This window comes from Equus asinus, chromosome 5 (assembly GCF_041296235.1).
Source record: "Equus asinus isolate D_3611 breed Donkey chromosome 5, EquAss-T2T_v2, whole genome shotgun sequence".
NCBI lineage: Eukaryota > Metazoa > Chordata > Mammalia > Perissodactyla > Equidae > Equus > Equus asinus.
In genome coordinates, this window is record NC_091794.1 from 36,610,864 (window position 1) to 36,638,414 (window position 27,551).

The 27,551-nt window shown below is 37.6% G+C and overlaps 1 protein-coding gene and 1 long non-coding RNA gene across 2 annotated transcripts in view; one reads left to right on the forward strand and one right to left on the reverse strand.

The window, feature by feature from the left end:
* Nucleotides 1-17,288, reverse strand: part of MAP3K13 (mitogen-activated protein kinase kinase kinase 13) — a 164,245-nt gene extending 146,957 nt beyond the window's left edge. The window contains exons 1-2 of the mRNA XM_044771232.2: nucleotides 17,195-17,288; nucleotides 15,274-15,400 (exon numbers count right to left, since the gene is read on the reverse strand). The gene's annotated coding sequence lies outside the window, so the exon portion shown is untranslated. The remainder of the gene's footprint in view (nucleotides 1-15,273; nucleotides 15,401-17,194) is intronic.
* An 8-nt stretch (nucleotides 17,289-17,296) lies between these two features.
* LOC139045247 (uncharacterized) lies at nucleotides 17,297-27,533 on the forward strand. Its single transcript, XR_011503253.1, has 3 exons — nucleotides 17,297-17,337; nucleotides 25,487-25,602; nucleotides 27,402-27,533. It is a non-coding gene; the product is annotated as an uncharacterized lncRNA (long non-coding RNA).
* The last annotated feature ends 18 nt before the right edge of the window (nucleotides 27,534-27,551 follow it).

The following is a 27,551-nucleotide window of genomic DNA, read 5'->3' on the forward strand; positions in this document are numbered from 1 at the left end:
TCCAAGAATACTCTACCCATCAAGTTTATCATTCAGAATGGAAGGACAGATAAGGAGTTTTCCAGACAAGCAAAAACTAAAGCAGTTTATTACCACTAAGTCCACTTTACAAGAAATGTTAAAGGGACTTATTTAAGTGGAAAAGAAAAGACTACAAATAAGAATAAGAAAAATATCAAAGAAAAAATATCACTGGCAAAGGCAAATCTACAGTAAAGGTAGTGAATCAACCACCTATGAAGCTACTGTGAAAGTCAAAAGACAAAAATATCTATTTCCACAATAAGAGGTTAAGAGATATACACATAAAAAAGACATAAAATATGATATCAAAAACATAAAATGTGTGTGGGGGAGTAAAAGTGTAGGGCTTTTAGTAAGAGGTCAAACTTAAGAGACTATCAACTTAACATAAATTGTTATTTACATAGGTTATTATATATGAACCTCCTGGTAATCACAAACCAAAAACCTATAATAAATACACAAAAAATAAAGAGAAAGGAACCCAAAGATAATACTAAAGAAAGCCATCAAACCACAAGGGAAGAGAGCAAGAGAAGAAGAAAGGAACAGAGAAGAACTACAAAAACATCCAGAAAAAAGTCACAAAATGGCAATAAGTACACACTTATCAATAGCTACTTTAAATGTCAATGGAGGGGCCAGCCCCATGGCCAAGTGGTTAAGTTCACATGCCCCGCTTCAGCAGCCCAGGGTTTCTCCAGCTCGGATACTGGGCACAGACACGGCACCACTCATCAGGCCACACTGAGGCAGCATTCCACATAGCACAACCAGAGGCACTCACAAGTAGCATACACAACTATGTACTGGGGGGCTTTGGGGAGAAGAATAAAAAAAAAAGAAGATTGGCAAGAGTTGTTAGCTCAGGTGCCAATCTTTAAAAAAAAAAATTAAATGTCAATGGACTAAATGCTCCAATCAAAAGACACAGGCTGGCTGAATGGATAAAAAACAAGACCCATATACATGCTGCATACAAGAGACACACCTCAGACCTAAAGACACTCACAAGCTGAAAGTAAAGGGATGGAAAAAAATACTCTATGCAAATGTAAATGAAAAGACATCTAGGGTAGCAATACTTATATCAGACAAAATAGACTTTAAAACAAAAACTGTAACATGAGACAAAGAAGGGCACTACATAATGATAAAGGGAACAATGTAACAAGAGGACATAACGCTTGTAAATATCTATGCGCCCAACATAGGAGCACCTAAATACATAAAGCAATTATTAACAGACATAAAAGGAGAAATTGACAGTAACACATTAAAAGTAGGGAACTTTAACACTCCACTTACATCAATGGATAGATCATCTAAACAGAAGATCAATAAGGAAACATTAGCCTTAAGTGACACATTAGACCAGATGGACTTAGCAGACATATAGATAATGTTCCACCCAAAAACTGCTGAATACACACTCTTTCCAAATGCACGTGGAACATTCTCTAGTATAGGTCACATATTAGGCCATAAACCAAGTCTCAATAAATTTAAGAAGACTGAAATAACACCGAGCATCTTTTCTGACTACAACGGTATGAAACTAGTTCAGTTCACTGACTGCCTTTTGAACTCAACTGTCTAATGGGCTCAAGAAAAGTTATGACTTTGTGGATCATCAGGCTTTTTATCATTGTTACCATGGGAGAAATGCTTTCTTGTAATTTTCTTCATCCTAAACAGAAGGAAAACTCTCTTCCCATAATTTAATATGAATGTTTTTAGATTTGAGGGATTTTTATTTAATTTTCATATATAACTGCAAGTGGTGTTTTAAATCTAAAACCACATCTAGAAAACACATTGTTTCATTTTTTTGTTCTGTTTATTAATACTTTTAATTTTTGGATAAATTATGTGTACTAAGAAAATGTTATCATATTTTAATATTCCATGCGTATCATTAAAATATCTCTAAACAAATTGATTTCACAAATCTTCTTTATCTTGGTATTTGTTTCAATTTTTGTCTTTATTCTATACACGAATACGCAATACATATACTAGTGCTTTTTCCTTTGAATTACATCCATGCTAATTTCTGATTCATGAGTTAGGTTTTTGTTTTTGTTTTTCAAAAGAATCCTCTTAATACTGATGTATCTAATTCTGGTTTTCAATCTTGCTACTTATATTTTTATTTGTCTGTACTGATACCACATGGTTATAAGAGCAGTTGCATTACAGCACATAAAATTTGGAAGTCATTCTTTTCCTTCCTTAATCTTTCTTTAGTTGTTTTTATTTTTATGTGCTCTCTCATTTTCTCCAATTATTTTATACACATCTCTTTTTACATGGTATGGCATGTTTAGTAAAAGATACTACCACTATATTGACTATGTTTACCTTACCCATTCAAGAGCAATTTACTGAATTCTAACTTGTTGAGAGCATTATTTATTAACTGCATATTGGCAGCATATATGAAAATAGCAAGTGTTTGATAAACAGTAATTGAATGAATGAGTAAAAATGTATACTGACATTTTGAGAAATTCTCAATTTAAATAGGATTTTTCCCATTATCTGAAAACTACTTCGATTTCTGTATAAATGAAAACTTTATTTTATATTCAACCACATTAAGACAACTAAAAAATATAATATTCAGCTAATTAAGACAATTAAGCAATTCCATACATGACCCATTCATTAATTCATTCAATAAATATTTATTTAGTATCTAGGGTTATAGCAAAGAATAAACAGAAAGACAAAACAAATTACCCTGCTCTCATGCATCTTATATTCTAGTGCTGAAAGGAACAAGACAAGTAACAAAAATATATAGACTGTTACATAGTGAGAAGTGCTAAGGAGAAAAAAGAAAGCAAGAAAAGGGACTAAGTGTGTGTGTGTTGGAGGGGAGTGGGTTTGGGAGTTAGTGTGGCTAATGAAGACCTCACTGAGGAAGTGACCTCTGAGTCAAGTCTTCAAGGAGGTAAGGGAAAGTGCCACATGGGATCCAGAACATTCCACGTATAGAGAACAGCATCAGCAAAGTCCCTACAGAAAGAAGGCTGAAGGAAGTGAACATGGGGAAGAGAAGTAGGAGATCAAGTCAAAGAGGTGAATGGCTTTTATCAGTAAGAGAGGAAGCTGTTGGAGTTTTGAGTGGAGTGACTTTTGTTTTAACAGGATCACTTTGGCTGCTGTGTTAATAGATTGAAAGGGGCAAGGGTTGAAGCAAGAAGATAATTAGGAGGCAATTTCAAGGGGTACCAGTAGAGGTGACTGGATTCTGGTTATATTTTTAGGGTAGAAACAATAGGACTTTCTAAAGGATCAGACAGTAGGTATCAGAGAAAGAGAGGAGTCAAGGATAACCCCAAGGTCGAGAAACAGGAAGGATGGAATTGTCTGTTACTGAGATGGAAAAGCTAAAAAGAAGATGGATGGGAGGGAAGATTAGGAGTTCAATTCTGAACATACTAAGTTTGAGATGAATTATCAGGCATACAAATGGAAGTGATAAGTTGGCAATTGTATATACAAGCTTGGAGTTCAGAGGACAGATGCAAGCTGGAGATAAAAATTTTTGAGTAAAGATGGTATTAAAGCCTTGAGAATACATAAGATCATCAAAAGAAATGACTGTAGGTCGAAAGAGGTCCGAGGATTGAGCTCTAGGGCACTCCAGTGTTTAGAGGTCAAGAAAATGAGGAGAAACCAACAGAGAAGACTAAGAGGAATAGTCAGAGAAGTAGGAGGAAAGCCCAGAGGATGTGATATACCAGAGTCCAAGTAAAGAAAGTGTTTCCAGGAAAAGATAAGTGATTATTTGTCAATGCTGAACAAATTATTTAATGACCATACATTCAATTTAGTACATATCTACTAATTTTGGAATAATTTTAGTATTTTAACACTTATATTCATTAAGGATACTGAACAAAAATTTTATTGATAATCAGAATTTACTTACTTAGTTTTAGAGCATACCAAATACCGTTGTAGAATATATTATTATACATGTGTATATGTATATTTTTAAATTTTCTAATCTAGAACAGGATTTCCTGAAACCCTATTCCCAGGGTTATTAAGATTTTTATGAGCAAAAAAGGTTCTGGCCACACATAAGTTTGGAAAATGCTGATTTGCATTATAAATTTCAAAAAAATAATGCAACATTTTCCAAACTGTCATTGCAGAATCCTTTTGTTTTACAGAGTCTGCTGTGTCAGGCATTCTGAGTAACATGGTTTGGGAAATACTGAGTTAAAAGCCTGGACATATTTTTTTGTCCTCACTGTGGCAGAATTTGTGTCAGCAAAGAAGGTGGGGGCTATTTTCTTTCTGCCGCTTCAACACTTTCACTGAAAACAAGATCCTTCTGCTTCTACATCACTTATGCTAGAAGATATGATGACCTTTGCATTATTTCTACGCCGACAGTTCTGTCTGTTCTCAGGTTTTCTGATACTCATCAAACACCAAAATGAAGAGATGCTCAATTTCTTTAAAAATGAACATAAAGTCCCAGCAAATAAAATGTATAAAGACATTCAATACATTTTAAATTAGTTAGAATAATGTACACTTATAGATTAAATATAACCCAATATGATCATTTAATCAGCAACATGTTATATATAATGATTTTGGTAAAATTATTTTCCCTTTATGGGAACTGTTGATTTTAATGGTTCTCTGGTATTCTTTTTATGTCTCCTGTACTCTTTCTTTGAAATATGTGGAACATAAATGATTTTTTAAAAAATATATAATTTCCATTATTTCTCTAAAAGTCTAATGTTGGTTTAATTTCCCTCTTTCATCTCTGAAAAATGGAGCAGGACAGAAGATTTGACTTCAAAAAGTACTGTTTATCTCCAGGTCAAAGATAGAAAGGAGAAGGGTGAAAAAGAAGAAAAAGTCAAATAGGAGCACATTTTGCCAGTGAAACACCACTTAGGCAGATATTCTCATGTTTTGCCTCAAAATATCAGCTTTGTTTAACAAACCACTGCAGAGCTTACCAAAAGGTCTGCAGTCCTCCACCACCCAATCCCCTGCTTTATCTCTGGTCTGCAGGTATCTCCACAACTCTCAGACTCACTTGTAAACGAGGAAAAAAAAAAAAAGACAAAATGGAATTAGGAAAGTATACATGCCACGAACAGAAAGACATGCAGTGTATAACATCCCATTGAACTCCACACAAAGTTGCTCTGATTTTGGTTACTATACTGGTGAAAGATTTCTTGAAGTCTAATCCACTTGCTTTACTCTCACTCCTCCACTCCAATTCAGTTGTTGGTTGTATAAAAAGTTATTTCTTTTTTTCCAGTTTTATTGAGATATAATTGACATATAACTTTGTATTAGCTTAAGGTGTATAACATAATGATTTGATATATGTATATATTGCAAAATGAAAAACCTATTTATAAGTTGCTAATTATCTACCTTAAAAGGAAGGAAGTCACAACCACTGGACTCTCTTACCATCTCATGATTAGAGTTGGAAAAACTAGAGTAATTAATGTGCTGGTTGGGATCTTTGACAGCAGACTTTCAAAAATATCCAGTTACTAAGTTTGAACCAATCTTTGAAATGTCCTGGACACAATACAAACAGAGGTTGGTGGCGATGACTGTCATCTCTCAGATATAGCAGAGGCTTTATTACGGATAGACTGTGTACATTTTATACCAATAGAGAATTTCCTAATACAGAAAGCAAATTTTTTCTAGAAGAGTAATTTCATGATTTCTTACAGTTAAACAGGTTTTCTGGGTTCTCATGTAAGATTCAAATGTCTGTGACCTGTGTCATAGAACAAAGTTCACAATTCCAGTCCTATTATCATTTCTGAGCAAGCTAGCTCTTTCTTTAATGAGTCAAATTTATAACCTGCCTTTAGCCACTAGGGAGAATGTTCTATACATTAACTTTACATAGTTTAATGTTACTATTACATTCTTTTGTTTTATTCTCTTTATACATCTTCATCCCATTGTACTATATGCATTTTTAGAAGCCACGTCAAATATTTCTCAGAACAGAGCAAGATATAAATAAATTTAATTAACTCATCTTTTAAAGTCATTTAAACATATTAAGTCCCCATGATTCAGGTTTAGGTCTACTTGTCCCAAATATGCACCTCTGTGAGTATAACTTAAATTTAGTCATTTAATAGATATGTTCCAAGTGCCTACCATGTGTCAGGCACTGTTCTGGGGACTAGGGGAAAGAAATACTGGTGAATAGCATGTCAGACAGAGATAAGTACCATGGAGAAAAACAGAGCAGGGAAGGGGAAGAGGAGCCCACGGGCTGGGGGTGAGGTTCTAATTTTAAATAAGATGGTCAGCAAGGGGCTTACTGAGGTGACAAATCATGACCTGAAGGATCTTAAGAAGATGAGGGATTAAACCACACAGACATCTAAGGCAAGAACATTCCAGGCACAGGGAATATCAAGTACAAAGTTCCTGAGGCAGAAGAAAGTTTTGTGTTTCTGAGGATCGGCTGGGAGACCAGAGTGGCTGGGGCTGACCATTAGGAGATGACAGATCAGGGGAGAGCAAAGGGAGATCAGGTACGGCCCTGGAGACTGTTATAAGGACTTTGGCTTATAACTGGAGTGAGATGAGAAACAACTGGAGGATTCTGAATAGAAGAAGTTAAACGGCCTCGAAGAATTTACAGTACCTGCAATGTCTAAGTGAAAAGAGTGGTTAGCTATGGGCCGAATTAGTCCGCAAATATTTACTGAACCTATACTGTCTACTAGGATTTTCCTCAGCACTGGGCATACATTGGTAAATAAAACGCACATCAGTCCTTGCCCTCGTGAAGCTTTAGTCTTGTGGGAAAGAATATTAACAAATGATTAAGCAAATAATTACAACTATGCTAGGTGTGAGAAAAACTGGGTGATTTATGGAAGAATAATGAGGGAGGGCGGTCTAATCTAGTCTGGGCTGTAGGGGGAGGCTTCTTTGAAGAAAAAAGTATTCAAAGTGAGACTGGTGACATAAGTAGGGGGGAATTAAGCAAAGAGGGATAAGAGGGACGAGAGCATTCCAAGCAGAAAGCATCTTCAAAAATCCCAGGAAAAAAAAAAGTTGGCATCTTCAGGGAATTGGAAAACCACTGTGGCTGGAGTGGAGTAGGCAAGAAGAATGACTGAAGATCTGAAGATTTTGGGTTGATTCCAAGGGCAGTAAGATACCAAGAGTTTAAAGCAGGAGACCAAAGATTAGAGTTGTACATACATATTTTTTTGGAGTTGTATTTCTTAAAGATGACTCTAAAAGCACTAAGATTAGAGAAGGGAAGAGTGAACACAGGAGACCAGTCAAGATCTATTGTAGAAGTGCAGGCAAAGATGAGCGGAGGCAGCATAAATAAGCATAGTGAAGGTGAGAACAGAAAAGATGGATAGTTTGAAGGTAGAAAAGACAGAATTCGATGCTGCATTAGGTTCATGAGGGTTGAGGAAGGTCAAGAATGGCTGAGGTTGCCTAATGACTTTCCTTGACTTTGTAGGTAGATCCTACCTTCTCCATGGAGAGGAGACAAATGTCAAGGTGATTCTTTTGGGAGGAGGAATAACAAAAAACTGATCATATATAATAATGAGCTTTATGCCACTGCTGCCAATTGTCATTCACAAAAGAGCCTCAAACTTGCACGATTTACGCAGTTTGTTCTGTTTCTATCAGTGCATGAAGCTTGGCTATGACTATTCAGAAAATGAAGCAGTTGGATTCTACATTTTAAATCTTCTGTTAAATATTCATGTTGCTAGGATTCTATATGTTTATATAATTTGTAAGTAGGTAAGATCAATATTTTCTGCAACATTCCATCAAAGTTTAAACAGGTAATCCCAGGGCACCAAATATAAAATTTCAGTACACTAAAGCACTAAAGAATCTTCACCAATGAATTGGAATGTACAACCCTTGGAAGAAGAAGCCGTTCCCTACTGTTCGTGGATACTATAAAAGTCACCTATTTCTAATCAATACTATCACCAAAAAGGTGGAGATCTGTTTTTTGTGAAATAGTTGAGTGACTTAACACCAGTGACTTATTTTTCTTATATCATTAAAGATAAATTTAGTTACTCAAAGAAAGAAAAGCTGGCATTTTCTCTTCTAGAGACCATCAAACTCCTAGTCATGCTGACTGTATTCCCTCTAACCTATCTCCACAGGGTCCTCAAAGAATGCTAAACTAAGTGGGAGTTTTTGTTTTCCATTAGGCCAGAAAGATAAAAGGAAAAACATTTCATACAATCTTTCTACTAGTATGAGATTGAACCAACCTTAAATGTTATAATAGTCTGGGTGTCAGAGTAGATGGCATTAGAATATTAAATAAAATATCTAGAAGGCCTATAGATTTTCTCTGTGCTCTGAAATTAAACACTATCTCATTAATTAGGCCAAAAGTCAAACTGATATTAACTGTTAATTCTTTTGTCATAAGTAGTAGTATGAAGTGAAAAGAAACACCAAGTCTCATAAGAATCCAAATGCGTAGAAAGACATTAGTACTAAAATGATACTCCTAGATCAGCGTCTGCAACTTGTAGGAAAAAATGCATTTTATTTAAGGACCAGGTACACAAGTACAAACACACACATTCACACATATATATAACTAAAACAATATTTAGTCTTACCATGTGGGATGCATTGTGCAATTTTCTGCTCTATGTTCTTTCATTTCAAAAAAACGTCCTGGTCACAACTTAGTAAATAAATTTTGCAAACCATGAATATGTTAGAATACATAACTGCTCTAGAGCATTATCCACAATAACTTATAATTTTAGGGAAATTGATAGTCTTCCTCCTTCTTAGAATTAGCCTGCAAATGTGTTCTATGTACTCACAGAAAACAAAAATTAACACAGCCTGGTTACCAAGTATCCAGCCTGGACATGGTGGCTGCTTTCAGGGTGCTTAAATCACCTAGCTTGCCAGGCCCAAGAGCTGAGGGAGTGACTCACAGCTATGTAACAGGACCCTGGGTCTATACTGCACATTTTATAGAAAACTCCTTTTTATGTACATTATTTCATTTGATCCTCACAACAACCCTGTGAGGTAGGGAGGGAAATTATTATCAGATTTACTTTACAGATGAAGTTAAGGTTGAGACAGGTTAAGTGACTTTCTCAGTTAGCAAATATCTAGTAACAGGCAGAGAGAATAAGAACCATTAACTTTTAGGTTGAGGGCTCTTTTCTCTAAACCACATAACCTCTGAGAGTATAATCTGACCACAAATATTTTTACCACTTCATCCTCATCTTATTATTGACTCAAGTTTTTATAGGATACAACAAAAGACCTGATTCTAAACTTATGCCAAATTTATGCTTCTCTACCAATGAAAATTTATGGCCACAGGACATACATTCTTTTGAAAAGCACTGTTTCTTTGGCTCCAGTCTAAAGGAACATAAGCAATATGAAACACCCTAAAGGCCAAAGAAATTGAAGAGAAATCAGAGGAAAGATACGAAGTGGAATGTATTAATGGATTTTAGTCCCTTTAAGCTTTGACTTTTGTGAGAGGGTTCAATGGAGAGCTTTAATGCTGATGAGACTTGAGGCTTTTGAAGAGGCTCTAAGTCTTGACGAAGTTATTCAAACTCAAATCTTGCATGCGTAATGATGGTAGGCCCCAGGATCTTCAAAACCTTGTACTTGACGCTTTAAAACAAAACACAAAAAAATTCTACTAGCAAGTCTAATAAATTTTTTAAAAAGGGTTTTGAAAAGCTATAACTCTTTGACCAGTAATCAATCAGATCACTAGATACCATGCTGAAAGAACAAAAACAGAAAACAAAAAGAAATAAAGAAGAAAAAGAAAAGGAAAGACTTTTAAAAGATAGTGTACAGAATGGCTCAATATGTTCATTGGCTTCTCTCTTTGATTAGTATTCTTCTCTTCAAATTGAAACAGAATTTACAGTTCTTACACAGCTACCTTGGGCTGTAGTCAGATAAACTGATTTAATGATAATTTCCTGAATCTCTTTGATCACTATCCATGATATCTGATTGTCTTCAAGGCTTTTGACCTTTGAAAGCATGGCCAAAATATTTGTTGGAAGAGATAGCATAAAATGACGTTGATTTTGTTGGGTAGAGAAAGAAACTGAACTAGGAATATATTACGGCTTGAAAATATTTAAACAGGGAGAAAAACTAACAAAAGTCAGACCACTTTGCAAATTCCAATGAAAAACATATAGTAAATCTCGCTGACTACCTCCGTGCTCATTGCAACTTGTCTCTTTTTACTTTATGTGCTCTTACAAACCTGCCTTTTTTCCAGGAAAACTTTAAGCCTTTAAAAATTCATAATAGCAACTGATATTTACTGAGTCTATACTTTTTGTCAGGCACAGCTCTAAGCACTTAATGTAGATTAATTCATTTAATCCTCACAAGAATCCCATGAATTAGATACTACTATTATCCCCAATTTAGAGATGAAAAAACTGAGGCACAGAGAAGTTAAGAAATTCAAGTAGCTTACCTAGCTAGTAAATAGTGGAGTCAAGATTCAAACTCAGGCCCTCTGGCTCCAGAACACCAACCCACACCACTGCTCTACAAAATTGGTTTCAATACAACAAAATTTACCAGGACTAAGGTTTTCTTCAAATCAGCACTGTGTCATGTCACGATCTTTCACTGCATATTCTGATTAGAAAGTGTAGTGACTAATTTAAGTTTCCTAACAGTAGCAATGGAGAATCCATTTCAGCAGTCACTACTCAGAAGTGACATCTTGCAGGAATGTCAAAGCTGTTTAAAAATAAAGCATGCCACTAAAACACAAACAGTGGTAGAGGATTACAGGTGACTTTACTCCTCTTTTTTTGGTTACACAGTATATATATCCAAATATATTTCTCTCTTTATATATATATATATTTCTAAATACATATAGAGAGAAATATATTTCTATACATATAGAGAGAGAAATACATTTCTGTATTCTAATTTTTGTAAAGTGGACATGGATTACTTGCACAATTTTTTAAAAAAAGGTTTTTTGAGCATGCCATCACCATTATTAGCACTAATATATATTAAACTTGCACTAAAGTTATTAGGTATGTTTGTTCTTGCTCTATTTAAAGAGAAAAAAATTCAAGGTGGAGTAAGCTTTATGGTAATAATGAAATAATAATATAGGCAAACCTTTTACATACATAATTTTTATTCTTCAGGAAATTCCTATTTACAGATGAGATTGAGGCTTGGAATGAATAATAAAGTTAATTAGTAGAACAGCCAGCAGATACTGGAGCCCAGATTCTAACCTGTCTTTACCACTCCAAAGTCTATGCTCTTTCTACTTTACAATGCAGCCTCTCCAAGTGCCAAAATATCTGACTGTCTTTTGTTACTAAACACACTGAAGAGATCATTCTAAAATTCAGATATTCTTAAATAGGAAATACTGAACATAAATTATTTAAGTTCAGTCAGGGTTATTATTTTGAACATCCATTAACATAGAGCTGTTTCCATCTAATCAAAAGAGCTGGGGTGCTGCAATTTTAAAATTAGTTGGTCTGCTTTCTGATTTTCTTCTTGTCCTTACTTGTCCATGTGTCTGCCTCTAATAGGAGCACTCTGCCCGCTCACATTTTGCTGCTTCTAACAGACTGTGGAGTTAGATGCCAGTTTACTAAGCCTGTTAGGAGTATGTCTAAAAGAAGGTAAATAAACTGAGTAAGGACTTGAGAAAAACATATGGATTTTGTGTCTTATAATTTGGGAGCTCAGGTAATTCTTAAATTTATTTCCCAGTTATGAGTAAATTGAGGTTGGTGGATAAGTGACCAGTAGGCAAGATAGCTATCAGTATTTAAACACTACAAGAATAACAGAACGTATACTTGTACTATAATAAATCACTTTATTGCACTATAAAAAAAAATTTAGGCTTTGAAAGGGACTTTCATAATAATCTAATACAATCTCCCATACAACGAGAAACTGCTTAAGCAACCCTAATGACCCGGAGTTCACTGCCTCTTGATACAATCTGTTCACTGTTGACAAGTGCTATACCTTCTCTCATTTAGAACCAATTTTGACCGCAAATAACAGAGAACTAGTATACTTCCTACGGAGTTTCTCCAATGTTTCCAAAGTCTTCTATTTTCTGAACAAAAGTGTCCCAGCCCCCTCAATCTCATCACAGTTGTCCTTTTATATAATCACAAAATTGATTAAAAGCAATTCTCTTGTTCTTCAAGATATACCTGATAATGAAATTAGTTTTTGTATATTAATGTTTTGTAGGTTAACGGATCTAGTTTATCCATCCATGTTGGTCGTATACAACTGGAATGCTAGGAAAGGCTTATGGACCTAGCTCAAATTCAAATACAACAGCAATAAATTTTTGACTTCCCCCTTCTTTTTCCCCTCCCCAAAACAATACCACAAAACAGAATCTTAAAAGATACCCTTACCCATAGTCTTATATGTTGCTAGCTTTTCATTTTCTTACTCTCAGGCTTTGGTCTACCTTCACATCACTTGAACCCTGTGAATGATCTTAAAACATCGAAAATTCTTTAAGCTGCTCTCACAGTCATGAATTGGCCCATGACAGGCCCAGCTCTAAGGACTTAAAATTCTGACTTTTTTAATCTCTTGCACTAACTGGATAACTTCCTATCTGGAATTTTTGGTTTTCCAGAAAATTTTGTATACATTATATATAAAATGTATTTTATATATATGTATGTTTTATATACATAATGTATTATATATCTACATGCACACACACACATATACATGTATCTTCCCCAATTCTGTGTTATCTATGTGTAACTTGCACAGTCATGTTAATTTCCTTTCTTTCTATATGTCACCTTTACCATATTCATCTTGACTCAGGAAAATTACAATCTACCCTTGGAATCAATTCATTGCTATCTACTCTCTTAGCAAGAAGAAGTCCCACTCTAGGCATCCTGCCCAAAGCTTTCCCCATTGTGTCTGGTAGTGATTAATCTCAAGGATCTCAAGAAGCAAAGCATCATTAACAAAAATGACTATATGCCAAAGTATGGTTATAAAACATGTGACATAGCATAACCTGTTCTATTCCATTAATCACGACTCAGCCCCTAGATAGCGGCCTTCATTTTGATTTTAACGAGAGACACAATCAGTGGTATCATAGAGATATGTATCTTACACAGCCTACTCTGAAGCAAGTTTCAAATAAAATCCCTCTACTAATAAAATGAAGATTATGATATCTTTAAATTTCTTGTATAACTCATTTTATTCACCTGTTACTATTATTCCAAATTTTCCACAATGAAAGTATGGAAAGATAAAGATGGCTAGAGAAGTAAAAGTCATCAGAAATTTTTGCTAAGTCCTAAGGCAAATAATCAGCCAATTAAAGTAAAATTCTCACTACAGAATGAGATTATCCATATATATCTAAAGGATCTTTCTGGTTTACTGACTTTACTAATGAAGAGAACAAGCCATTCTTTGAAATGCCTTAAGCCAGTTCTAAATATCAAGAATGAAGTGAAATAATAACTAAGATTTGTTTAAACAGTAGAGTCCCTAAACAGCAATACAAATAGAACAAAGTCCATCCCATTCAGTCGTACTGAGAGGTTCAGAAGAACCATGCCAATGCAACAGAAGCTTAGCTCACAAACGAGGGTAACAATATCCATATCACCTGGTGAGGTCAGCAACGTGCTATAAATTGTACATGAGTATTGAATTCAGCAGCACTAAGCACTTACTTTATTCACAAGTCCTTATTAAGAGTAATAATCTAATGTCAAGGTTAAAACCTATTATAATATCACCAAATCTTCCATGCAGCTCTGGAAAAAACTTAACTCACGTGTGCAACCCCATTCCTCCTGAACAGGGCAAATATTTATAAGGACAAAAGTCGCAAGGAATAGTAGTAGGCTCCCATAATTATTAAATTAGCCTAACGCCTTGCTGTTTATTTCTTAGTATTATAAAAATAGAAACATGTTCATAGTAAAAAATGCAATCCACCAGAAAGAGTATACAGAAAAAATATGTCTTCTTCCTACTCCAGACTTCTAGTCTCATTCCCCAGGAGTACCTGTTAATAGCTCCTTATACATGTTTGAAGTAATTTTGCAAGTACATATATATAAATGTATGCTTTTAAAAACACAAATTAAAACATGCCATACCCAACAATTCTATATTGTTATTCTCAGTTAACAATGCATTTTAGAGATTTTTCTGTGTCTCCACCTATGGATCTGCTTCATTCTTTCTAAGAGCTGCAAAGTACTACATTGTATGAAGGCATTTATTTACCAGACTTCTGTTGAGGGATGTTTAGGTTACTTCTAGGTTTGTTTTTTTTTTATTTCAAATAATATGGTGATAAATATCTTTATATACAAATTTTTGTGTGCAAGCAGAAGTCTATCTGAAAGATGAATTCCTAGAAGTATTGCCTGATTTTAGAGTTGAACAAATTCTAAACAAGAAGCCAGTGTATCTACAAAGGAGACCAAGAAAAACTACAAGTTTAATGCTTAGTGATTAAAAAGTGCCAAACATGATCACAAAGTTAGGAGTTAAGGTTTTGAAAATTAAACTCCTAAGCTAGGAAAGGTAAAATAGAAAAAAAGAGAAACTTCAACCTTGGGACAGAAAGATAAAAGCCCTGGAGAATTAATCATCTAAGAGATTTTTAAAAAGAAAAAAAGAAAAGAGCATTAATAAGGCAGGATAAAGAAAAAAAACCCCATTTTGGGGCCTCTTTTTTTGCTTTAAACTAAGGCATAAAATAAAATTGGCCAGATTTGGGACATACACTATTATAGAGCCAAACTTGGACGTGAGATGATTTAAATGACAATTTCAGGCTCCATTCCTACAGGGTATCCACAGGTTTATATATTTTACCAGGCTGTAAAGTGTTGAAAGGAGATCTCCCAAAAAAAGACAGCAGAGCAGTAATCTTCCAGGAATAATACACCTTGTCAATCTCTTTAATTTCTGATCACTTTTACAGGGAAATAGTAACAAACTGCCTCATATATACAGAACAAACTTCTCTTTGGAAGGTTCAGATTAAAGCATCATTTACAGAATGCAGCCTATATTTTTCAATCACTGTCTTACAATCTCCTAGACCAATCCAGGGCTGTTCTATTTCTCACCTAATGTAAAACACTGTCAACAACTTACCTTTCCCAAAGTGCTAGGATTTGAATGCCACAATACAAATTGATGCATGTTTTTGTCCATTAACGGTCCGTGGATTTCTTTAAATGAAGTCCATGTTAGAATCCATAGATATCAGTGTTCTGCAAAACTGAAAACCTCAAGAATGTCAATGCACGTACCTAAGTTACCACTTGGATACTATTTATTATGAATGAGAGTTATAATGTTATTATTATGAATATAGACATTTGATGTGCAAAATTAGTGGACATACATTGAACAGCAGATTGAGGCAGCAAAATTGGACTTTATTTTTAAGTAAGACATTAATATTAACATAAATCTAGCGGACCTCAAAACATTACTTTGTACCATATTTGTATGTATCCTAAAGATGGCAGCATAGTAAGAGCATACAAAGATGGGGATGATCTGGATACCACATTTTCCAGAAATCGGGAAAATAAGTTTTAAAGGCAGGCAAACTTTTTAAATTTAAATGACTGCAATAACGTATTTATATGTCTATTTTTTTAAAACCTATTTTTAAGAACATCTTAGATTTGTAAATCTAAAAATGCTTACTAGTTTCTTTTTTGTAAAAACAAAACAAGCCATTAATTCAGGTTTTCCTACTTCATTACATCCACTCTAATAAGATTCTAGAACCTCTTAGGAGCTACTATCTCAGATAGCACAAAGCCCATACACACCATCGCCTCACTGGGACTGCATCTAGATAGTGATTCACGCCCAGATCCAATTACACAGCCTGCATTACACAGTCGTCTGCACTTTTTTCCATTTGACAACCAAAAACAATCAAGTTATAGTACTTGTTCTTTAGGTCTGTGCCCCCTCGTCATCACATTTAAGACACCTAAACAAATACTTTACAAAGGAAACAATTTAATCTTCAGGGATTCATTCTTTTGGAGGCCTCCTACAACTGTCTGGAAGGAGTTAACCTTATGTGAACTCAGCAGGTGAAACCTCTGACTGGATTTTTATAAATTACTATTTTCATTTTGTTATGAAATAATTCTCATTTACATCTCAAAGGTAAGAAGTACTCCAACATGAGAAAGAAAACATTAAAAAAAAAAAAAAGGAAAGTAAGTTCATGTTGCAGAAAAGAAAGGACTGAGAACACTAATTAGAAGCTCAGGGCTACAACTGCAACTTGTCATTTGATGGCCAACTCCTCCCCGATATCATTCACCTGGAAGTTCTTCCCAGAAAAGCAAAGGAACCTGAAAGAAGCCAAATTAATCGCCTTATCCTCTCTACCCACACCAGACAAAAATATTAATACACATTTCTAAATTTCAATATGAACAAAATAACAACAGCAATGTCCTGAATCTCTACTGCACTGGCATCCTCGTAAACCACTGGTTAGCAAACTAAGCCGGAGTCACTTCGACATTCAGAGGTAGGGATACTGAAGTTCCCCCGCTGAGCCAGAATCAAGTTCGTGCGTTCATTCATTCATTCATTCGACAGCATCTAAAGAATGCCTAATAGTAGCAATGCACTGTCCTGGGTTAAGAGATGAAAAGACGCAGCCCCTGTCCCCTACTAGCAGCACAGGGGTGTGGGTCAGGGAAGTGGAAAATGATCTCTAGGTGAGCTCATCTCAGTGCCCAGGCTCCGTCCCTCTACCCCCGAGCGCCAATGCTCCGGAGCCTATGACCCCCAGACACGACCGACTCAGAAGACTCAGCCCGTCTGTACTTCCATGACAACCTGGCCCTCACGACCCCGTCCCAAAGTTCCTCGTATCCCAATCTCCCCAAGCAGTCCCACGCCACGGAGCCTTTCCTCCAGCCACCTAATGCGAGATTCATCTCTCCCCGCCGGAGCTTGGGGCCCCGAGCAAACTGGGCCACCGACCCTGACGTCCACCCTTGCCCCAGCTCAGGTTCGGCCCGCAGGTTACCTGCAGGAGATCCAAGGTGCCAGGATGACCACACAAGCTCCGCCCCGCCCATCGCGACCCCCTCCCCAACCAGGTCCCGCCTCCAGGGCGTGACTTCCTGGACGTCACTTCCGGCCGGAGAGCCTCTGGGCCCTGCAGTCCCGGTAAGCTCCTAGCTGCTGGTTTGAAGTCACTTCCGACCTGGTTCTCGGCTCCCTCGGGGATCCGGGTGCTCTGCAGATCTTGTTTACCCGGTTCTATTTCGCCTGCCATCCTAAACTGCGGCTGTGTAATCCAGCACGGAGAAGTGCGTTTTTTGTTTCTCAAACTTCTTGGCCAGCTTCTGCAGCCTTCCGTGCTGCGGTCACTTCCCTCTGCGCCTCTGTACCTGGACCTTAGCACTTCTCCCAAGTCGCCCGACCCCTCGGGGAAATCACAAGAGTGTTCTGCTTTTCTTCTCATTTCTCTGCCCAGTAGAAAGCTTGGGAGTGCGGGCTCTGAGGTTTCGAGTGCTGCTTCTCTTGTAACGGCGTTACCTAGGCGAGTTACTTAACCTCTCCGTACCCGTTTCCTCAAGTGTGAACTGGAGCTAATACTGGTACCTAGAACATAGAGTTGTTGTATTACTTGTGAGACCCCCTCCCCAACCAATGGAAAGCTCTGGCACAATGAAGGCTCTCAATGAGTATTGACTATTACCAGCGCTGTCTTGTTCCCTGTTGGAACATGTAAGTGGTAAGGGAGGCTGGAAACCAGTTTTCCTGTTATCCTTTGTATCCTCAGGTTTTAATTAAGAGGTTAATTAATGATGCTTGGTACCTTCCCTCTCTGAACTGTGAACCCCTCCAGATAAAGATACAGGAACCGACTTCAACCCTTCTTGACATCACCTGCTTGGTTTTGTGCTAGATACTGGTGGAAAGACCAATAAAACCCAGGCCCTGCCTTCAAAGACATGGAGATAGTAATTATAGAAGGAAGAAGGTCAACCCTGGAAAAAACGGGACCAGCTAGCTGAGGATTTATCCATAGAACAAAAAATTCACAGAAAGCTAGAACTGAAAAGAACTTTACAGATAGTCACTTAGTTTACCTCTTTTTTTTTTTTCTAAAGATTTTTTATTTTTCCTTTTTCTCCCCAAAGCCCCACGGTACATAGTTGTATATTTCGTTGTGGGTCCTTCTAGTTGTGGTATGTGGGACGCTGCCTCAGCATTGATGAGCAGTGCCATGTCCACACCCAGGAGCGTGCAAACTTAACCACTCGGCCACGGGGCCAGCCCCAGTTTACCTCTTGATGTTACAAGTAAGGAAAATTGGATCCAGAGAAGCCACGGACCAAAAGTCATGCTAAAATTAGCTGCAGCGCTAGGACCAGAAGTGGAGTCCCAAAATCCTCACCGCTTCCCTCATTCCCCAAATCTGCCTCAAGGTGTTAATAAGGTAAAAGCGAATTCACTTTCAAAACCTTCGCTCTCAAGTGAAAAGGACTAGGAAAATCCCAGTCCAGAGAGACAAGAGCAATGTAACCTAGCAGATGCCATACAATTCTGATGGTCATTTGAATGATCTGTTCTGGCCACTGCTCAGTTCATTTCAAACTCAGTAGCCTCCTCTCCCCTGGCAAACTTCTTACATTTACTCAGAAATGAAGGGTTAAGTATCAGCTCCTGTGAGCTCTACCTTCAGTTTGAACTGTCTGACAGCAATAAGTAACTGATCCACCCAGTTCCCTAAGGTAAAAGTAAAGGCTGTGAATGCACCGGCAACAATGTGGCACAATTTTATTTGGACTTCTCTATTGGAAGCAATTTCTCTTAAATATTCAACTTTGATTTTAGGAATATGACAAAACTAACATAGATATTATTATTGAAATGTTGGTAATGAGCCTGTGTTCCAAATAACCAGTTAATCCCATAGACCCATAGAATAATATAGTTGGGGTAGGTGAAATTTAAGATTTTTCCCACCACTGTCATGAAAAATGGTCAATGATATTTTTAATGAATCTGTGGACCATAGGAATTGAATAATGTGCTGGAAGTCACAAAGTTAGCCAGTGGCAGTAATTTTAGAATATAAGCCTCCTAACTCCATTTATCCATTTATTCATTCAGGCATTAGGGATACAAAGATGAATAAAATAATCTCCTGCCTTCAAGGAGCTTCCTATCTGGTGAGGGAGGCAGACCTTTTAAAGAAAAATAATTCAATGTTAATGTTAGCATAGATCCATCTAGTTTCTTCATTCAACTAGTGCATGTTTCCCCCTTTGCTTCCAATATACCATAACTTGATAAAAATAAATACAAAATATGATGTTTTAGGCAAACTTTAAATGATTTGAACCACTTTTTTAAGAGTTTCAAACAATCATAATTTACACAAGGCTCAGAGTCAGCTTGTTTGGGTTCTATGCCTAGCTCTGCTATTAACTAGCCATACGACCTTAAATCCCTTCACCTCTCGGCCTCATTTTCCTCTCAAAGGTGCTCCCTGGTGTAAACCTTGTCTTCTCCAGTCTAATAGGAAAAAATGGATGATACTTCCCACTGTGATACTTCCTTCCTTCCTTTTTTTCCTTCTTTCTTTCTTTCCTTTGTCTTCCTCAGTCCTTTCCCCACTTCCTCTTTCTCTCTTGTTAGTTTTTCTGACCAAAGACATCATTGCACTGCCTATCTGAACAACCACTCACATGGTTAACAACTGACTATCCCAAGACTCTGGAAGACGACAGGTCTAAAATATTTGTTGAATGAACGAAAGAATGAATGGATCCCACGCTTAGTTCTGGGCCCTTCTCTCCCCTACTATTACTGCCCCTTTCTCCTATTAAAATACTTCTTCTTTTGAAAGCTGTGGTGGTGAGAAGAGGAAGAAAAGATTAGACAGTAGATAGCAGTTGGGTTGGAAGGAGAATGCAAGTTGGATTGGGAGGAGAATGCAAAGGCATTGCATTGCATCTCAAAGCAAACATCAGTGCACTGTGGTATTTATGGATGAAATAATATAATGTCTGAGACATTTTAAAATAGTATGAGAGGTTTCAGATGATAAAGATTGGTCATATATTGATATTGTTGAAGGTGGATATATTGGGTTTCATTACATTCTTTCTATTTTTTGTGTATGCTTGAAAATTTCCACAATACAAAGTTAAAAATAAGAGAGAGGATGAGTGCATTGCCCTTCCTCTATACAAGACCCAGTTCAGACTATCCCACTGAATCTCAGTTAGGATGCTTTTGCCTGATGTTGCAGAAAAATTGTCACAGACTAGGTTTTTCAGAAGTAGACACTCATATGGAGATGGGGAGAAAGATTCTTATGAGGAATGGATAGGAAGCAGGATTGGTCAGAGGAAGAAATTGAACTGCTATGCAGGTCCAAGGAATCCTCAGCAAACTGGAGAGGAAGCTCTGAAATGGGTATTGCCCTTCCAAGTATCCTGAGTCAGGCTGAAATGGTCAGCCCTTTATACGGGATACTGTCTGCCCCAGGAAGGGTGCCATCTCAAGCAAGAAGGCTCTCTACAGCTGAGGCAGATCCTGAAGAAGCTGACAGCTGGGGCTGCCTTCTAACCACACTCCTCTGAGCTGCACAGCAAGTCTTCTCTTAGAGAGGAATCTGGACAGCACATCTTTACATCTTCCACAAAATGCAACACAAACTGGCTTAAACAATAGAATGTATTGACTTCTGTAACTGGACTGTTATGACAGACATCAGGGTTGTTTGCTCCAGCAACTCAATGGTATCAGCTGGGACCCATATTTCTTTCCCTCTCTCTGACTTCAGTAGCATCTGCCTCAGCTTATGGCCAGCTTCCCTGGAGGAGGCAAAATGGCTACAGCAGTTCATCTACACATCTACTCGCTGTGCACTCTCTCAGGGGGGATGGACACACCTTCAGTAATTCCAAGGTGATTCTCAGGCTAGAAAAGAAAAAAATATACATTAAGTTCTGGGCTGGACACTTTACTCTCTACAATTTTTATCTTTTCAACTTTAGCATGTGGCTTTACATTAGTCACCATTAAATGTCGTGCTGTCAACAACTCACCTTTGAATTCTGTATCAGTTAGAACAGGCAGGGTAATACTGCAAGAAATAAACAACCCCCAAACCTGAATGTCTTAAAACAACTCGGGTTAATTTCTTACTCGTGCTACACGATTGCTCTGGATCTGCAAAGGGACTCTGCTCATGGTTTCATTCAGAAACCCAGGCTGATTGAGCAACCACTGCCATGAACATTGCCAGTAGCCAAGCCAGAGGAAAGAAGAATGCTGGCGAAGCACACGTTAACTTAATGCTTCCACCACTTCCGCTCACTTGGCCGCAGCAATGTCATGTGACCTCACTTCAAGTGGGCAGGGAAGTGCAGTCCTACCATGGGTAAGAAGGTGAGAAAATTAGAATATTTGTGAACAGCACCAATGACTATGACAAAGCCAGCTCTCTATTTTAGGTCTTGCTGACACAGACTCATCTAGAATTCAGCTGTACCAACCTATGAATAAAGTACAAAGCAGCAGGAGAATTCCTCAACGGTTCTTCTCACTTCTATTATAACGTGAGCAATTATATGTATAAATGAAAATGTTCTGACATTATTAGTTGCTCAGCTTGAAAAATAATATAGTTCAAGGCAGAATCAAATTAAGGACAGTTCAGTGACAGTTTGATGTTCAGACACAATTCAATTTGATTCATCTAAAAGGAACATAATACTAAATAATGGCTCAGAAGCTTCCCTCATGAGAGTTTTTTAACCAAAGAGGTGCATTAAAGTTCCCTGGGGAGCTTTTTTAAACTGCTGAGTCCACCCAGAATCATCTCCCAGAGTGAGTGCCAGAGATGTATATTTTCAAAACGTATGCTTCTCCCTACCCCCACCCCCACCCCAGTTAAGATCTCCTGTCCCATAATACCATGGAGCAAGCAACATGAGGGCAAGAACCATGTCTGGTTTTGCTCACATTGCATTAGCAGTACCTAGCACATATAACTGCTCAATAAAAATATGATTGGTCAAATATTTATTCATAAAACGTAGTTATCAAATAATGCACATCACATCCACAAGGATTCCATTATCTAACCTTGTTAAATCTCTCTGGGAATCTCAATACATTTCTCTGACCTTCCAATGTCTTAATCCTCTCAAAAACTAAATAGGAATTAATTTGGCATATCTTGTTCTTAGTAAACACAGTATATCTTTGATGGTCACAACTTCCTTTTCACAAACCATCTCCTGAATGAATTATTCTAAAATTTCATAAGTTATTGATTTAAGACTCAGCAGTCTACACATCTTTTATCTTCTTCTTGCCTCTCCAAAAATAGAAACCGTTGCCCATCCTTAATCTTCTGGCCCATCCCTTTACCTTGGGATTTCTCAAAGCTATAATCATGTCAGCACAATCTCCAGGCTTAAAATCAAGGCACTTTGATGGGAAAAACTGGAAATAAATAAGAGTTGCTAGAACACTTGATGATGCTATTAATGGAGATATGAGTTATGCCAACCTGTTTTACTTTGATCTTAACAATGCATATTAATTTGAATTAATTTGAATCCTGTTTGCTATTCAAAGTAGATGGAAATATAGTCCTAGAGAAAAAAGATGCAATTCAATTTGATTCATCTCAAAGGAACATAATACTAATAATGGCAAATAATATGACTATGTTTACCGAATGCTTTCCATAAGCCATGCAGATTCTAAACGTGTATTCACTCAAAAGGGAGAAGACCACGCTTGGTGACAAAGAAAGATACAGTGTAACTCATATTTAAGAATAACTAGCCTAATAATAAAAAAAAATGGACAAATATTGGCAAGGATTTGGAGAAATTAGAAACCTCATACATTGCTGTATGTATTGTATACCAAATAGTGCCGAACAGTTTGGTAGTTCCTTAAAAAGCTAAACACAGAGTTACCATATGACCAAGCAATACTACTCCTAGGTATATACCCAAAGGAATTAAAAACATAGTTTGCATAAAAACTTGTACACAAAATGTTCATAGCAGCATTATTCATAATAGCCAAAAAGTGGAAATGACCCAAATATCCATCAGCTGATGAATGGATAAACAAAATGTGGTATATACATACAATGAACTATTATTCAGCCATAAAAAGGAATGAAGTGTTGGTACACGCTACAATATAGATGAATCTTAAAAATGTTATGCAAAGGGAAAGAAACTAGACACAAAAGGCCACATATTGTGTGAATCCATTTATATGAAATGTCCAGAATAGGCAAATCCATAGAGACAGATCAGCGTCTCTGTTAGAGTAGATTAGTGGTTGCTAGGAGATAAGGAGAAAGGGGAATGAAAAGTGACTGCTTAAGGGGTACAAGGTTTCTTTTGGGGTGATTAAAATGTTCTGGAATTTGAGAGTGGTGATGGTGTACAACCTTGTGAATACAGTAAAAATCTCTGAATTGTACACTTTAAAAGGGTGAGTTGTATGATAAGTTGTATCTTAATAAAAAAATTAATTATCCTTTAAAAAAAGAGAACATCACTTGAAATTTAAAAGCAAAATATGTCTTTATGGATAAGAAAGAGAGCCCATATGAGTCAAGGAAATATAAATATGACCTGATTGATGACAGGTGCAGAATACAGAGAATAGAAGCTAATTAAAGGGGCCATTGACAAATATGAAGAGTGTCTAGCACAACCAACGTAATGAGGAACTAGAAATACCTTATCATATGAGAAATGGTGGTACCTGAGAAAGAGCCTGAAGGAGAGGCTTAGGACAGACTTGTTAGCATCTTTAAATATTTGATGAAAGACCATTCTATTAAAGGGAGACAATGTATAATAAAAGTAGAATCAAGGGGTAATTACTCCTGAGAACAAAAGTAGAACCACAGAGTGTTGAGTTCTAGAGAACAGGGCAAGTTTTTTTAGCAAGTAGAACTATCTGCCACGCAGAGTTCTGAGCTCCTTATCCTTGAAAGCATTCAAAGAGAGATGGGTAATCTTGTTATTGAGGCATTCTTATGGTAGAAGGAATATTAGACTAAATAATCTAGGACATATCTCAAATTTACATGTAGCTTCTTTCTAAATAGTGCCAATTTGTCAGAAAAGCTGAAAAGGATTATCATTAGCAAATGAAATATTTCTTCACTAAAATGATATGTGGGAAATTGGGAGAAAGATCTGGGAAAGCATAAAGGTGAGCTATAGCCTAAGTGCGCTCTCCACACAAAATGAAATTGGATGGTGGAAAATGCCAGAGATGTCATAAAAGTGCTTATGCTGTTGTGAAGGGATATTTCATGAATGACTTTCAATCCAGAAGTTGACAGAGATGACACATATAATGAAAAACTATTTGCAAACCTAAAGTGATGAGCAAAGCTTACTGAAAAGCTGAAAGGGTGAAACATGGGAGATAGCAATGAAGGGATTCTCAGTTCAATTTTTGGTTTCAGGGCCGGCCCGGTGGCACAGCGGTTAAGTTCACACATTCTGCTTCGGCGGCCCGGGGTTCACTGGTTTGGATCCCAGGTGCAGACGTGGTACCACTGGCAAGCCATGCTGTGGCAGGCGTCCCACATATAAAATAGAGGAACATGGGCATGGATGTTAGCTCAGGGCTAATCTTTCTCAAAAAAAAAATTGGGGGTTGCATTCAGCCCAGATTTGGTTGTAGCATATGGGCATGATCTTTAAATATGCTCAATAATACATCATTCATCTCTGACATTTCATACCAGTGAAGATTATCAAGATGTGACTGAGTCATTTTGGCCACAGTTGGGTCCCCTTTAGGGATCTTGATGGCCTATCATCATCATTAAGATACTGGATGTGTGTGTGTGTGTTGTCTCTCCAAGGCTCCACACTTGAGCAAGCCACTTGAAACTATAGAGATTGTCTTTACTGATACTATTGGTATAGTGAAGAAATTATTCGTATCTCGTCTCTTATTTCAAACACTTACGTGAGCAGGTTTCTCCCCAAATGTCAGCCACCTTCACTTGGCAGAGTGTTCTCATTGCCCATTTCTTCACTGCATTAGTGAGGACAGGTTAAATTTCTTTCTTTTCTCCTGTTGGAGAAATAGTCCACGTTGGTTCTAGTCAGCAGGGCAGTTCCCCTCTACAAAATCATTTGGGAAGTCAGGCTTCTTCTGGGTGTGGCTCTATCGTCCCCGGGACCTTGTGCCCATTTGTATCCCACAGTGAAAGGGGAAGGACACGGAAGAGGATGTGTCACAGATTTTAGCACTCCAGCTGCTAAGCAATAGTTTTCATTTGTTCCAGAAAAACCTGATTAGTTTATCAGACAAGTCAGCTCTGATGACTTCCTGCCATCGTGGAATGAAGTTTCACAGCACATTGCCAAGTTTCGATAGTCATCTCTGTTCTCTGGTCTTACTGTGAGTACATATTTGGATGTCCTAGCACACAAAAGTTCTACAATTACATTCTTTTATTTTTGTTTTAAACTTTAATGAACTACTTCTTATCAACTGATCTATTTTCATGAGTGGCAACACGACAACAACGAAATGACATATTTAACAAGCAAAAGCAGTAACAAGCAAATGATGTGGAAGTGCCTTAGCCAAGAGGAATGGCATCCTGTTAAGTTGCATTTATTGAGACAAATTAAATGAGAAGACAACTTAAGAATATAACAGTTCGTCACAATGGTCAAGAGACTGTCAAGCAGTCAAATGGTCTGTAAGCAACAATGTGGTGGCACCTGCTAAGCAGGCTTGCCACATCTCCATAGATTTGGTCGATAAGAAGACCAAATAGAGTTAGACAGTTTATATTTACAGAGCAAAAGAAAGTTCAGCATGGTACCAGTTCCCTGTGTCCCTAGTCTCACAGGATGACACCACCAGGAGGGGCTAGATGACAGATCACAGGAACTATTGGTCTCTCTGTTGGTGAGGATCAGGGCAGGGTCAGTGCTCACAGGAGACTGAGAGTGATTGCCTTCTTAAATTTTGCCCACTAGGTGCCTCGCTTGCTTACCTGCCATGTGGCAGGCCCATGTGGCATGGCAGCACTAGGTGCCATGCTTGGCCCTGCCATGTGGAGGAGCCAACTCTAAACTATCGTCAAGCAGTTTTATAGATTTACACAGAAGTTTGCAGCTGTACCTAAGATTGGGGCCGGGGCTCAAGGCAGAAAGTTCTGTGTTCAACTAAAACTAGGGAGATAGGTAAGAAATGACCTGTGGCTGACTCCTCCGCAGGAGAGATGAGAAACTGCCTCAAAACATCTTCACACCATGCTTATCTCCCCTTGCTCCAGGCGGAATTTCAGGTCATTCAGAGGTGTTAAGCCTTTCCTATATGGCCTTTGTGGAGATGTTCAAAGTTGCTAGGATGCCATGGAGCTGTTCCCCTAGAGACCAGTATCTGAAATAAGAAGACGAAGCTGAATGTATTGCTTCCTATAGTAAGGGTAAACTATGCTGGTCATGCATGGTCTCTCCAAGCAGAGCAGGCTGCCGATCTTACATTGAGATTTTGGGGCCGGTGGAGTTCACAAATTGGCAAATTTTCAGAGCCCTTAGAGATTGCTCTCACCTGTAAGAAGCTGGTGGTTGTTGATGGTGGGCACTCAGAGACATGTGCCCTGGGCTGTCTTTGGTTGGTGGGCTATCGCAATGACGGCTGTCCTTGATAGGTTGTCCTTGATGGATTTGGTAGGTTCTGACTGCTGTTTGTTTTCAGGGCTTCAAGGTACTTTCCTAGAAGTCGGAAGCTCTTTTTATTTCCACGATGTAAAAGACTATCTATGAAAAGTCTTTAATCACTGCTAAAATTTATTTAACATCAGTGAACAAAATCACTCCATTGTTTTTATCTACTGAAAATTCCAGACTGCCTTCTGACCCTTGATGGATGTGGAGACCACCAGAAACCAATAACACCTGGAAAAACCCTGTCCCAGCCTGAACTTTTAGAGGGAATGGGGCTGGGCCTTATTTATCTTTAGTCTCCTACCTATTCTAGCATATAATAGGTACTCAATTCATGAATGAAACTTAGAAACTCAGAATCCTTAGGAATGGCAGAAGAAGAAAAAAATAGAAGGATTGGGCAGGCGAGACACTCATAGGTTTCACTAGGTACGTCTATTCTGTAAATATCTGGTTGATGTTAGTACCACAGCCATTCAGGTAAAATGCATGATGTCTGTATTTTATGTGTTCCAGGTGTGTGTCATATCACATAATTGTCAGGACCTAAGATGTCTGTCCCTGTTAAGAAGCATCATGAAGATGAAAACTGTAATGAGGACAGCCCCACCAACTTAGCGAACCTAGACCTTGTGCAGGGGAGCCAGCCCCCTGGGCCAGGCCGTT